We start from the raw sequence: 15,929 nt of genomic DNA on the forward strand, positions 1-15,929 counted from the left end.
AACGAGTCTTTTGTATTTGTTTGATCTATTCACGATGTATTTTATTAACTTGTTAATTTTGTTTATTGTATGTTTGGGCCTAAGGACATGTATGTAAAGCCCATTTGGGCCTAAGTAAACGAAAAGCATGGCATTCTCTATACTACAAATAGTAGAAGCATTCTCATGCAACAACAACCTTTTTGAAAATAATCTTATCCATATCTCACCAACTCTCTCCATACTTAATTTTTTCTTACCATTTCCGGTTATAACCCAACTCAAACAAGATCAGAGATGTCGGTTGTTTACTTGTGATTTCCTCTAGCTAGTAAGTGAGATTGATTCAAGAACTTAGTTGTTTTATACTATCATAGGACCGGCGTTTAATCTTGTGTCCGGCATTATGTCTTTCTATTCATCATTGTTTTTTTTAATTATTGTGTATTACGTTCATTATAATAGCCTTTGCAGTGGCTAAAAAGAGTCTTCCTATAATATGAGGTACACCTTTGTCTTCCTCCATGTCTAGAATTACAAAATCTATTGGGAAAACAAATTTGTCAATTTTGACAACCATTTTTTCAACAATGCCCCGAGGATATACAACGGATAGTTCAGCTAACTGAATGCTCATACGGGTGGGCTTTGGTTCTCCTATCCCTAGTTTTGCAAAAACCGCATGATGCATTAAATTAATACTAGCTCCTAGGTCGGCCAGGGCATTTCTAAAAGATAATTTTTTTATGAGACAAGGGATAGTAAAGCTCCCTGGATCAGTCATTTTTGGCGGTAGCTTGTTTTGGAGGACAACTGAGCATTCTTCACTAAAGGTTACATGCGAGAGCTCCTCCAGCTTCCTTTTGTTGGTCAGCACTTTTTTAAGAAACTTAGCATATTTATGCATCTGAGCAATGGCCTCGACGAAAGGAATGCTGATGTGGAGTTGTTTGAAGAGTTCTAAAAACTTCCCGTAGTGTGCTTCCAATCTCTCATGTTTTATCCGTCTAGGATATGGAATAGGTGGACCATAAGTTCGGACTGGTTCCTTTGGTTGTACGGTGCCTGCTGGGCTTAGTCTTTCTTGTGTCTTATCATGGATTTCCTTTTCCATAACTGATTCTGAAGTTGGTGAGGCAACATTGGTTGTGTCACTTCTTAAAGTAACAATGTTTTCTCTTACATTTGGGTTTGTTATTGTGTTGCTTGGAAGAGTGTCGGGTGGTCTTTCAGACAATTGTCGGAAAATATTTTCGATCTAAGTTTCTAGATTATGCAATGATGCTTGTTGACTTTTTAGGTCAGCTTCATGCTTTAACAGTACTCCACTGATGTCAGTGTCCTTTAAGTCGGCCTTCTTTTCTGCTTTATTTGTCTTGGTCATGATGTGGGTCAACATTTCTTCAATTCTTGAGTAGCTCGGATTTTGATTGCTACTGGAAATTCGTTCTTGAAATTGAGGTTTAGTTTGAAAAGATTGGTTCATCTGCCTCTTTTCGAATCCGGGTAGGGTTTGAGTGTTACCTTCGTCATTCCAACTGAAATTCGGGTGGTTTCCCTATCCTAGATTGTATTTGTTACTGAAAGCGTTGTTTAACGAGCGATGAAGTCAACGTCTTCCATGGCCATAAGGACTTGTTTGCAGTCCCTTGTCTTATGTGTTCCTCCATAGGTGTCACAGGTGATCTTGGTTTTTGATAGTTCGACTTGAGGTAGTTCGAATTGTTTAGAGAGTGCTTCAAGCTGTGCAGTGACAAGGGGTTGGAATGAGTTGTGTAGATCTTGGTGGGTTATAAGCGAAACTCTTCTTTGTTGCCTTCTCCATGATTACAAATGCTTTGTTGGGTGAATTAGATCCCAGGTCTCCATCGGCGACTTGGTCGATAGCCTGTTTGTTTTGACTGGATTGTGAGTCAAAGAAAGTTTGTACTTGTAACCATACGCTCAGTCCATGATGTGGGAATCTTCTCAAAAGACTTTTGTATCTCTCCCATGTTGCGTGTAACGATTCATATTCATCTGTCCGGAGGCTAGATATTTTTTGCAGTTTTATCATGCAAAAAGTATTTAAGGAGAAACTATTCAACCATCTGGTCCCAGTTGGTGATGGAACCAGAGGGAAAAGATTTCTCCATTCTAAGGATGGTCCCCTTAGAGAGAAAGGAAAGAGTTTGAGTCTAATATAATCTTCTGAACAATTTTGAATTTTAAAGGTTCCGCAGATTCGTAAGAATCGAGATATATGAGACTGGGGTCTTCGTCGAGGAGACCATGAAATTGAATGGAAGGTTCCACCATATGAATGGTGCTTGATTTGATTTCGAAATTGTCGATGATTTCGAGTGGAGCCACTCCATTGTAGTAGCCTTCGAGGGTTGGCCTAGCATACTGGCTCATGTTTGGTTCATCGTTTGGTGCTGCCATCATTTCTTCTACTTGATTTCCTTCCGATGTCGTGGCGTCTACTGATTCATCTTTGATTATCTCAATGGCTTCGTTTGCCTAGTTTCGTTTTCTTCAATGAAAAAGTCGTTCGGGCTAAGAAAAAAAGCTCAGCTCCGAATATAGAGAAGATACATGGGATTAAATCAATTTTAAACTATTTAAATTTAAACTATTTAAATTTAAACTAAAGGCTAGCCTTGAAAATAAGAAAAATATAATAGTTAGTAGAAAAAGAAAATAAAAAGTTATACAATTATAAACAATGATTAAATTAAAACTTGGATCGTTCTTAGAAATGTACTGTGTCCCCGGCAACGGCGCCAAAAACTTGATGTTGTCTGTGGTTCGGTTGTTAGGGTTGATGTGATGGACTTAGTTTCGCAAAAGATCATTTTTAAATTTATAAAAGTGATTTCTACTAAGAATAACCACACACAAAATAGATAAGTGTACCTATCGTACATGTAGAATAGTATTTGGTAAAAACCAAGTATCAATCCGTGGACAAAAATATTTCTAATAATAAATCTTCATTTTAATTTAATCGGAGAAGATAATCATTTTTGGGTGATTTTTAAACTTTTTTTAGAATTATATATATATATATATATATATATATATATATATATATATATATATATATAGCTGAACAAGAAGAGAAATTTTAAATGAGTAAATCAATTATATGAAGGTTACCATCTAAAATCAATAATCCACTACATTCTTCTTTGATGATTATAAAGTAAATATGTGACAAACTTGCTTTAATAATGTATGACAGAATAGTCTCTCATTTCTAAGTGAACTTACCCTATGACACAAGAAAATGTAGCATGCATAACTTCATGTCTAACACGAGAATGTCAATTTAAGTAAGCAATTTGTTTAGTAAAGTATAAAGATTAGGATTGACTTCGATTTCTCAAATACCAATTCTAATAACTTCGGGTGGTTATACTTTAGTCACACAACCTCCCATTGGTTGATTTAAGTAGATTATAATTACACATTCCTTTAACATATGATTTCATTAACTAGTACGATAACCTAAGCAATCGTGTTAACAATGTTATTTCAAAATTATCAAAACTAGAAAAATAGATCATAGCTTATATCTCATCATTTCTAAGTACAATATAAGGATCCAGTTTTACATTAGATAAGTTATCAAGATATTCTTTTTACCATTTCTAGTCTCCAAGAACATGATTGAATCATGAATGAGTGTTAATCATCAATCTTAATTTGTTGAGTTAAAGTGACAAAACATTTTTCATCAAAGGATAATTGCAAAATAACCATGTAATTTACTAAAACTAAATCACATATTTAATATAATCAAGTAAAACAAAGCTTCTTCATAGAGATTAGATGGTAAATGTAAGGCTCCGATCTCGGTGCCCTACATTGGACGTTGGATTTACTCATAAACACAGTTCTACAATCAGAGTTAATTAAAACTTTCGCGAAAAAGTTAACTTAAATCATTCGTTACAAAACATTAAATCTTTTCTTTGAAACCATAACATAAAAACATCATATTTAGAAAATCACTTCTTCCATCTTCATATGTCAGCCGTTCAATCCATGCCATGTGCCCTCCTCATGCTAGCTCGTTAAACATAGTCACCTGCGTGCATACTAAAAGTCAGCTACTCTGAGTGAGTTCTAGTTAATCAGGCAACATACAATACATACACATATCGTACATACATACATATCTTAAACTTCTATAAGTATCCATAAGAGGAACGTCACGTAATACCTACTAAAAGGACTATTACTATTGTCCATGCTATAAATTCTCCATAGAAGGAACACTCTATATATATTATCCATAGAAGGAACACCCTATATACTTTCCATAGAAGGAACACTCTACTATCCATAGAAGGAACAATACACTATCCATAGAAAGAAACACTATACTATCCATAGAAGGAACATTATACATTTTCCATTAAGGAACTCTATATATTATCCATAGGAGGAACACTGTATATAAGTTATTATCTCATGTCCATGTAAGGAGCTAATCACTTCCCTCGGCAATACGTGCAATATCCGAAGATCGTTCACGTACCGACAAGCAATCATTCATATCTACCACATATATCATACATGGCATACTCTTATCATTCATACATTATATATATCATACGTATCTATGATCATAACCCAACAGTACATGCAATATCCGAAGATCGTTAAATGTACACATCATACATATATCATTCATACATTACATATAGAAATCATATCTTTAAACTACCACCTGGCGGTACATGCAATATCCGAAGATCGATCACGCACCGCAAGCATTCATCATACACGAATCACACAAGGTATACACTTACCACTTAGGGTAAGTGTATTAGCTATCACATCGAGTATGCACACAGCCCCGAAAACATAACAAGGAAGTGGGGCTAGAACTCACCTGAATGCGGTTACGCTCACCGTTAATGGTTATTCCCTTCTTTTAGTTCTGCAAAGGCTTACTGTATAACAACTACGCGTATTAATTGCTATCACTAACCATATTGTATTTCCAGTTTAATTATAACCCTCAACGAATGGGGGTCCGGGGGCAGCGCCCCTTGCAGCGGGGTTCTAGGGGCGGCAGCCCCTAGCGAGTTCCAAGGGGCAGAGCCCCTGGCTGGGGTTAAGCTGCAAGGTCAGCTTGGAAAAATATTATTTTCATTAACTGTCTTAACACATTCCAGTAGGATTTCATGATAATATTTTATTGTTAACCTCTTAATCCTTGAAGGTATCTTCTATAAATTAATAAAGTTCAAAGGCTATCTTGTAATTAAATCATTCTTCTCTAAGTCCAAGGACCATTTCTGTCATAATTTAAACTTAATTCTTTATCCTACATAACGAATTGGTGAACTAATTCGTTATTTGATCACAGCCTGATTCGTTATCTGAACTTAGAGAATTGATGAGTAACGAATCACTTGATTCGTTATCCTAACATAACGAACTGGACGAGTAACGAATCACTTGATTCGTTATCTTAACATAACAAACTGGACGGGTAACGAATCACTTGATTCGTTATCTTAACGAATTGGACCTTAACGAACTGGTCATCATCATAACGAATTGGACCTTAATGAACTAGTCATCATCATAACGAATTAGGCTAGTTCGTTAAACCTCCGATAACGAATTAGTGTTAGTCAGAAACATTCTCTGACATCTCCACTGTTCCGGCGCCGCATTTCGGGATCTCGCCGGAAAAGCGAGATCTCGCTTGTTTCACCACCTTTCACCGTTTTTCGTCCCGTTCGATCCAGATCTGAGCTAGGGTGATCCCTAAGCTCATCTTTTGATCAGTTTATACCTGATTCCATCCGGATCTCATAAATTTAACGGTTTAGGGTGTCGGCTCGTCGTTTCTGACGTGAAGTCGAAGACTCACTCAAAAATAAACCAAATACAAGTAAATAGATAGCGGTAAGTGGATATCGAACACAGGGAGCTTGTGGAAAATGCGTTACTGAGTAGCTATAAAATTAATATAAATTAATCTAAGTGCAAAATGTAAATTCAATGATTTGGTTGTTTGATTTTGATTACCAATATTAACTAAAACAATAAACGAGTTTTAAACAATATAAGAAAGAATGCACTCTCCCAATTTCAAGTTTCCAATGTCAATAAAGTTAATGTTTACTTGTGAGGTGAACTACACAATTATAATTCATGATAATGCGTTTGGATGTGATAAGCGAGGACTAAGTACTTGGATTACAAAAACGCAAGGTTGTCACTCAATAATCAGTTTAGTATTGCAAACCTAATTCTCTTCTACTAAATCTCGATTGCCTATGGCACCAAGAACGGATAGTCAAGAACACGAATTATACCATACTAACAATTACAAAACAAACACACAATCACCATAGCACAATAATTATATGATCATAATACTATCTCACCAATAAAATAAACGATTAACAAATATCCAATTAGAAAACCTTACAATTCGGGAGAGAACAATAAGAGTACTAGCTACACATCGTTTGATTAATCATCACATCAATTAGGTTAATCGAACGAATCATAAACCCATACAAATGATTAAAATCACCAAAGTCTTGTCCTTGCTCTCCAAAATTCGTCTCTAAGGTGTTTTAGATGCAAAGATCATGAAAAGCCAGCCCAAAAACGAGTAGTAAACTAAAAAAAATTTGGCAGTTACGATCTGGACCGTGGCACACGGTCTCCATCGTGGGTCACGGTGTCTCTGAGAAAAACTGGACCGTGGCCCACGGTGGAGACCGTGGGTCATGGTGGGCTTCACGGTGACCACAGAGGCCACAGTACGGTGTCCTCTGTGGTCTTTTGCTCATTTGGACCGTGGCTCACGGTGGGACTTCAGCCACAAATCCTTGTTTTCCACATGTTTTGGCCTCTCACGCGTCTTCGGCTCATTCGGTTGCCTCGGTATACACCATAATAGCCCCGGAACCTCCTTTGAACCTACAATTTACCGAACACACCGTAGTCATCTAATTCCACCAAATAAACCAATTCAAAACATGATTATTACGGCTTTAAATCAATTAAGGGTTGTCCTATGGACCACCCGTCAGTTTCGCGACTAGATATAACGGGTTTGGATCTTTACAATATCATACTATTATTACCTCGGGTCGGAAATCGATTCTTCTTCTTGGTTTCGGCTAGAGAGAGAAAGTAGGATTAGACAGAGCTAAGTGTGTGTTTTGGGTGGTGTATGAAAAATGAATGGATTAAGGCATAATTAAAGTATTTGTATTATGGGTCATGGGCTTAAGCCCATGGTCTTTCCTTTAATAACCCAAATCTGTCACCCATATTACTTAACCCAACACAAGCCCATCTCATAACATCGAATATTATTATATTTTAACCGAACGAAAAATCGGGATGTTAAAGTAAATGGAGATTTAGCTCATCATGAGCATAGTTATGAACATCAAAAGAGATGAACATAACAAACACATGATTAACTAGAACAATCGAACCAAATATTGTAACATCCCGAAATTTCTAAATATAATATTTAATATATTATTTACTTATGGTGGAAAAGTTTACTTGAGTCGGTAGGAGAAATAATAAAATAATAGAGATGGAAGGTTAAGTAGGCTTTAAAGATGGAATTAAATATGGACAAAAAAGGAAAGATGAGCCTTGTGTCCATGGGCTTGAGGGAGTATAAATACCCTATTAAACCCTAATCCTTTCCATTTCCATCCATCTCTACACCATAGCCTACACCTTCAAAAACACACACTTAAGTTAAACACTCTCTAATCTACTATATTCGACGATCCGAGACCAACCGAAGGTAAGAAATGATTTATCTTAGCTATACCAACATAGTATAACCCGACACTGCGGACCCGTGATGTCGTATGAGCCGTTTGGATCTAGATCTAGCTTTGTTCGGGCGTTTAGTCAACCAAAAACGAGCTTAAGGACCGCCTTAGCTTAGATCAGGACACCCGGAGCTACCTAGACCATAAATGATCAAACCCCAATCAACCATGGTGGTTAACGGCGGCTGACAGCGCCGGAATCGAAGAAAAACCCCAAAATGCGTATATAAGAGCTGAACAGGACTTATACGGCGTATAAATATAGGCGCCATATATGTTTAGCAGGGTGTATGTATATCCACACATATGTATAACAGCGTATATGTATAGCATCGCATATGTATAGCAACGTGTATGTATGCCCATATATGTGTATGACGTATATGTATATGTAACAACGTGTATGTATGGCCGTATATGTGTATGGCATATATGTATATGTAGTGACGTGTATGTATGTCGTATGTGTATATGGCGTGTATGTATTCATGTGTGCCGTATATGTATGTACGTGTATGTATAACTTATATGTTGGGTCAACTTATACGCGGGATTAACTTATACGCCCAGCAGGACTTATGTGCTAGATTGAATTTACAAAATAAACGAAAGATAATAATATATGAGATAGAAGGGACCAGAAGTGTATGTATGGCTGTATGGAAAGAAGGGATCAGACCCTACTAATATCTGAGATAGAAGGGACCAGACCCTAATAATATCTGAGTCAGAAAGGACCAGACCCTAAAAATATCTGAGATAGAAGGGACCAGACCCTAAAAATATCTGAGATAGAGGCCACAGTACGGTGTCCTCTGTGGTCTTTTGCTCATTTGGACCGTGGCTCACGGTGGGACTTCAGCCACAAATCCTTGTTTTCCACATGTTTTGGCCTCTCACGCGTCTTCGGCTCATTCGGTTGCCTCGGTATACACCATAATAGCCCCGGAACCTCCTTTGAACCTACAATTTACCGAACACACCGTAGTCATCTAATTCCACCAAATAAACCAATTCAAAACATGATTATTACGGCTTTAAATCAATTAAGGGTTGTCCTATGGACCACCCGTCAGTTTCGCGACTAGATATAACGGGTTTGGATCTTTACAATATCATACTATTATTACCTCGGGTCGGAAATCGATTCTTCTTCTTGGTTTCGGCTAGAGAGAGAAAGTAGGATGAGACAGAGCTAAGTGTGTGTTTTGGGTGGTGTATGAAAAATGAATGGATTAAGGCATAATTAAAGTATTTGTATTATGGGTCATGGGCTTAAGCCCATGGTCTTTCCTTTAATAACCCAAATCTGTCACCCATATTACTTAACCCAACACAAGCCCATCTCATAACATCGAATATTATTATATTTTAACCGAACGAAAAATCGGGATGTTAAAGTAAATGGAGATTTAGCTCATCATGAGCATAGTTATGAACATCAAAAGAGATGAACATAACAAACACATGATTAACTAGAACAATCGAACCAAATATTGTAACATCCCGAAATTTCTAAATATAATATTTAATATATTATTTACTTATGGTGGAAAAGTTTACTTGAGTCGGTAGGAGAAATAATAAAATAATAGAGATGGAAGGTTAAGTAGGCTTTAAAGATGGAATTAAATATGGACAAAAAAGGAAAGATGAGCCTTGTGTCCATGGGCTTGAGGGAGTATAAATACCCTATTAAACCCTAATCCTTTCCATTTCCATCCATCTCTACACCATAGCCTACACCTTCAAAAACACACACTTAAGTTAAACACTCTCTAATCTACTATATTCGACGATCCGAGACCAACCGAAGGTAAGAAATGATTTATCTTAGCTATACCAACATAGTATAACCCGACACTGCGGACCCGTGATGTCGTATGAGCCGTTTGGATCTAGATCTAGCTTTGTTCGGGCGTTTAGTCAACCAAAAACGAGCTTAAGGACCGCCTTAGCTTAGATCAGGACACCCGGAGCTACCTAGACCATAAATGATCAAACCCCAATCAACCATGGTGGTTAACGGCGGCTGACAGCGCCGGAATCGAAGAAAAACCCCAAAATGCGTATATAAGAGCTGAACAGGACTTATACGGCGTATAAATATAGGCGCCATATATGTTTAGCAGGGTGTATGTATATCCACACATATGTATAACAGCGTATATGTATAGCATCGCATATGTATAGCAACGTGTATGTATGCCCATATATGTGTATGACGTATATGTATATGTAACAACGTGTATGTATGGCCGTATATGTGTATGGCATATATGTATATGTAGTGACGTGTATGTATGTCGTATGTGTATATGGCGTGTATGTATTCATGTGTGCCGTATATGTATGTACGTGTATGTATAACTTATATGTTGGGTCAACTTATACGCGGGATTAACTTATACGCCCAGCAGGACTTATGTGCTAGATTGAATTTACAAAATAAACGAAAGATAATAATATATGAGATAGAAGGGACCAGAAGTGTATGTATGGCTGTATGGAAAGAAGGGATCAGACCCTACTAATATCTGAGATAGAAGGGACCAGACCCTAATAATATCTGAGTCAGAAAGGACCAGACCCTAAAAATATCTGAGATAGAAGGGACCAGACCCTAAAAAAGTCTAAGATGGTAAAGATAGTTATGCATGTGGTATGAAAGTATGAAAGAATGTATGTATGAATAAATGTGTGTACGAAAGAAAGGTAAAAAGGGTAAAGTATTATAATATGTATCTTCGGATGCGTATATGAAAGTAAGTGTATGTATTGTATGTTAATTGATTAACTAGAACTGATTCAGTGTAACTGACTTTTAGTATGCACGTATGTAAATATATTGAAGCAGTTAGCTTGAGGTAGATATCTGGCAGGACTGACAAGACTGGCATCTGAAGATTTGTCATGATGTTTAAATAAGATATTTTTTATGTTATGTTTTTAAAGACAAGTTTGAATGTTTTGTAACGAATGGTTGACTTTAATTATTATTTCGGCGAAAGTTTTAATTAACTAAGATATTTAGAACTGTGTTATGAATAAATCCAACACCAAAGTAGTGTACCGGGAACGGGGCCTTACAAATATGGATGAATCTTTCTTCTATAATGATGATGGATGATGATGATGATGAATGATGATGATGACCTCTAAGCCTTCAAACACTCCACAAGATCTTCAATATGAGTATAAAGTGGGTGTTTTTATAAGTGAAACTCGTATAGAATTCTCTCCAAGCAAACCATTTGAATACAACATGCACCTCTATTTATAGGTTGTCTGGGTGATCAAGCACAACCCCGTGTACAGTTAGGCATACCCCCGTGTCCAGGTGTCCAGTCGCATTAAATGCTTTGTCAGATTGTACATTCTGACTCACCACAGGGTCGTGGGCGTGCTTCCTGAGGCACGACCCCGTGTTTTTAGGTGTTTGTTATATTTTCTTTTGTCTTTTTAGAAAGGTAACCACGGCCCCATGTTCCCTAATGCACGGCCCAGTGTCCAGCTGTCTAATATTTTGTCTTTTCTTGCATAGGAAAGCATGGGGCGTGTTCCATGAAGCATGGGGGTGTGTTTTGCTGTTTTGTTGGGGTTTCTTTGATTTTTCTTTGCATTTTCATTTGTTTCTTCGTTTGAGGCTTGGACAATCCTGAAAATATATTTTAACATGATAAGTAGTTATTTGAACTATATTATACAATAGAAGTTGTAGTTTTTAGAGATTATATGATGCTAAGAAGATGTGTATTTTTATATACATCACCTTATAACATAATGTATAAGAAACTCAATATAAAAACACAATGATCAACAAATAACACAATGTATAAAACCACTACCTTTTTTTATAGCAATACGGTGCTCATATTAAAGATATAAAAACACTTGTTATTACGGTGAATTTTTATTTTATTTTTTTTTTCAAATTTTCGTATGTAAAAGTTACGGCCGTTTTAAAATGACGAGTAAATTAACATATGTCTTGCATGCGAAGAAATAAAGTCAACAAATATGGACTGTTCCATTTATACATTTTCCTTCATTTTTTTTCTCTCAATTAATCACAACCATTAGAGAGAGTTGTGTTCTCGAGTTCATTTAAGGATGGAAAAGAAATGAAATAAGGAAAGAAAAAAAATTGTGTTTCAGAGGTTTTTTTCAAGTAAATTGGAGAAAGTTGTATTCCTGAGTTTCATTAAATGGAGGAAAAGAAAACAAAAAGAAGGAAAACAATGAGATACAAAGAGCAAGTTGAAAGGAAATGTTTTTTTTTTCTTTTTCAATTTAAAAAGAAAAGAAATGCAAGATAAAATAGGAAACAAATTAAACAAAAAATATTCTTTCTTTTCTTTCTCTCATTAAGTGAACTCGGGATCAATGAATTGAATTATTTCTCATACTTATCACTGTTTTGTTTACTTTGTATTTTAATCCTATATAATTCAAATATTATACTATTTTGAAAAAAAATTATGTAAAAACCAAGATTTGAATTAGTTTCCAGATTTTTTATTAACTTTTAGATTCTGAATTAATTTCAAGATTTGTATTAGCTTTCAGATTTTGTATTAATTTTCAAATTTGTATTAATTCTATAATTATATTAACTTTTCATAAAAAAAAAAAGATTAAGCTTTAGTTTATTTTTCATTGAAAATAGCTTACGGTGTTGTCAAATGAAGAAGACTTTCCATTCAAAGAAATAATAGGGTTGAGTTATTCTATAAAAACTAACAAAAATAAAAAGTGTGAGAGACCATAATTAATTGATATGTGTTAAATGGGTCCAAAGAAAAAGGGGTATAAGAGTTATAGTACACATTTTCTCTCTTCACATGTAAGTTACATGTTAATTCCCAATCATTTTAAAACGTCTATAACTTTTCATATGATGTCTATAAAATTCATAATAACAAACATATTTTTATTTTTAATATGAGTATGATTTTGCTATGTAAAAATTAAAAAAAAATTAAGTCATTTGTTCTTTTTGCTTACCATTGTATCTTTTTTCTTCACTGTGTCTTTGTTTTTCATTGTGTTTTTTTCGTCATTATGTCTTTCAACTCATCAATGTGTTTTTTAATACTAATAACACCGTTGTGTAATAATAATATAAAAATATAATGAAATACCAACAAATTATCTAATACATAAAACACAATGATAAATACATATTACTCAATAACTTGAAATGTAAAACACAATAATGAATAGTTATAACACAATGATCTGAAACGTAAAACATAATGGAAACTACATATTACACAATGACTTGAATGTAATGCACAATGAACATAATACAATTTTTCTCAAATTAAGTGAATGTCACATGTCAATTTCAAACAAAAGTCAATTAACGCATTACACAATGACTAAAACACAATGATAAGTAGAAAGACAAATGTTTAGCACAAAAACATAATGACGAACATAAAGACACAATGACGTAATCTTTGTTTTAATTTTTATCTTTAATATGAGCACCAACTGAAAAACACAATCACCAAAATCTATAACACAATGCATAGAAAAATCCAATTAAAATCACAATGAACAACCAATAGTATAACATAGAAAAAAACCAATATATTTTATTTTTATATATTAAAAATAAAAAACACTTGTTATTACAGTGAGTTTTTTTTTAAATGTCACATGAAAAATTTATGGGCGTTTTAAAATAATGAGGAAATTGACATTATTATGTATATATAGAGAGAAAGTTATCATAAGTGTGTTATTACATTAATGCATTTCTCATCATATTTTATTTCTTAAATTAATCTCCACCTTTCAAATCTAATATCAATGGATTAGATCTCTTCTCACACTACTCATTTTTGTTGTATTTTGTATTTTAACCTTATCCAAGATATGCATGCCCCATAATATATGTCGGTGATCCTTACTAAAGTGTTCGTTGGTTAACCCTCTCCAGCTAACCTTGTTGATCCGTCGACGAAAAATTACCCTGGCCCATACCAACATGCCTTCACTAAAGGATACCCATTGGCATTGATTTTCACCGATCGATATAATTATCTGTCGCCAATATACTAATTTGTTTGATACTATTTTCTTTCATTCTTATCATCTCTTTTATTTATTAATATGTTAAAAAAGTATATTAATTAACTAATTAGCTAATTTATTTTATAAATTATATTTTGACATAATCAGTTTATTTTCATTTGTTTAATCAAGTTATTTATCCTTTTCGTTTATTATTATTACTAGTTGGGTGCCCACACGATGAAACGAAGTGCACACGCTACCGGACATCGAGTGCATAATCAATGTTGAACGCATTATTAGTGTGTTACGCGGTGTTGGACACCGTTTATCATACGGGTGTCAATCGTGTCATGTTAGCGAGTTGACATGTTGAGATTCTTCAACCCTAACTCATCCCATATATTTATTTGTATCGTGTCGACCCATTTAAATTTACGTCGGGTTCGGGTTGTGTTTTGGGTCAACCCAATTTTCATTCATATACAAATATAAGTAATACCTAGTGGTTTGGTAATAAATTAAACTATTAATTACTCTTATTAATATGAAACATTTTAAGAATTTGTGATAGATTTAATTAATTATGTGTATTTATCTAACATTCTCAATTAATAAACTTAGATTCACATATTTTACTCAAAATTCATATACGAATGAAAATAACAAGAGAATAGACGATTATAACTAATAAAATAAAAATGTTGAAAGTAAAATAGATATAAACAGTTTAAAAAGAATTTAGTTTGACTTTTAAAAGTTAATAGATATATGAAAATTATAATTCAAAGTATCTAACTTTAAAATTTAAAACTTTTTATCTCTAAATCAAAATATTAACTTCACTAAAATTCTTAAACGGGTTAACAAATCAACCACTTTTAACGTGACATGTTTGAGTTAACCAGTTTAGGAAAACGGGTCGTGTCAGCCGATCCAAAACCTATATCTTTATGGTTTTGTTTTGTGTTAGGTTTCAGGTCGTGTCAGGAAGTGACGCCCCTAGTTTATCGGCCGATGTACATTAGGGATGAGCAAATTCGGTACAGGTACCGATTTGGTGCCATCAGTACCAAAACGGTACCAAAGTTTTGAGTTTCGGTATCGGTTCGGTACCGGTACTTGTACCGGTATTTCCCAATTTTTTTACCTTCGATACCGATCTGAACCGAAGATTTTTTTACCGATACCAAAATTTTTGATTTTTAGGACCGGGATTTTTGGGACCGGGAATTTCGAGACCAGGACAGGTCAGTACCAGTACGGTACCGATCTCATCCCTAATGTACATGCAAACAATCTTATCCACGTAACCGGTGGCGAAAATAAGAATCAAAGCTGAAATATACAGTAATTTCAAATAAATCATTATTTAAACTAACTCGTTTTTACTTGAATCCTATTTCGACTCGACACCATATTTAACCTGCAACACGTTCTGACCAGAACCCTTTCGACTCTAACCCATACCAACCCAACCCAAAGCAAATTAACTCATTTTTGTATCGACCTGTTCCGACTGTGGTCCGGTCTATACAGGACCCTAGCTTGACCGACTTCATCTGTTGTCGGCCCTAACTTGTAATCGCGTAATATGTTACTTTTTAAAATTAAAGAAGTATAGCAATATTATACTCAAATTAAAGAGAATAAATGCTTTTTTTATAATATAATATGTTACTTTTTAAGATTAAAGAAATATAACAATAATATACTCAAATTAAAGAGAATAAAATGTTTGTTTTTAGTTTTGAATAAGAAGAAATACATAACTATTTTATAAATTGACAAATGTTGATTAAAGTTAAAGGACCAAACATGTAACTATTTTTATGACGTCTAAACTCTAAAGACAATATATATTGCCCTTAAAGTTTTATAAATTTATGCATAACGTATATATTGCCCTAAAGACAATATAGTTGATTTCATTTGAAAGCCATTTTGAGTTTTAAGAACTCGAAAAAACTCAACATAATTTTTTTGAATTTTTTTACATATATGTAGGTTATATGTACTTAGAAAAATTACAATATTTTTTACGAAACGAATCGACTTTTTACATAGATGTAACGGACGTTTAAAGTAGTGTAATCATTG

Source organism: Bidens hawaiensis, unplaced genomic scaffold (genome assembly GCF_021521415.1).
Source record: "Bidens hawaiensis isolate Kalapana, Puna unplaced genomic scaffold, B.hawaiensis_p1.1 tig00007412_1, whole genome shotgun sequence".
Classification (NCBI taxonomy): Eukaryota; Viridiplantae; Streptophyta; class Magnoliopsida; order Asterales; family Asteraceae; genus Bidens; species Bidens hawaiensis.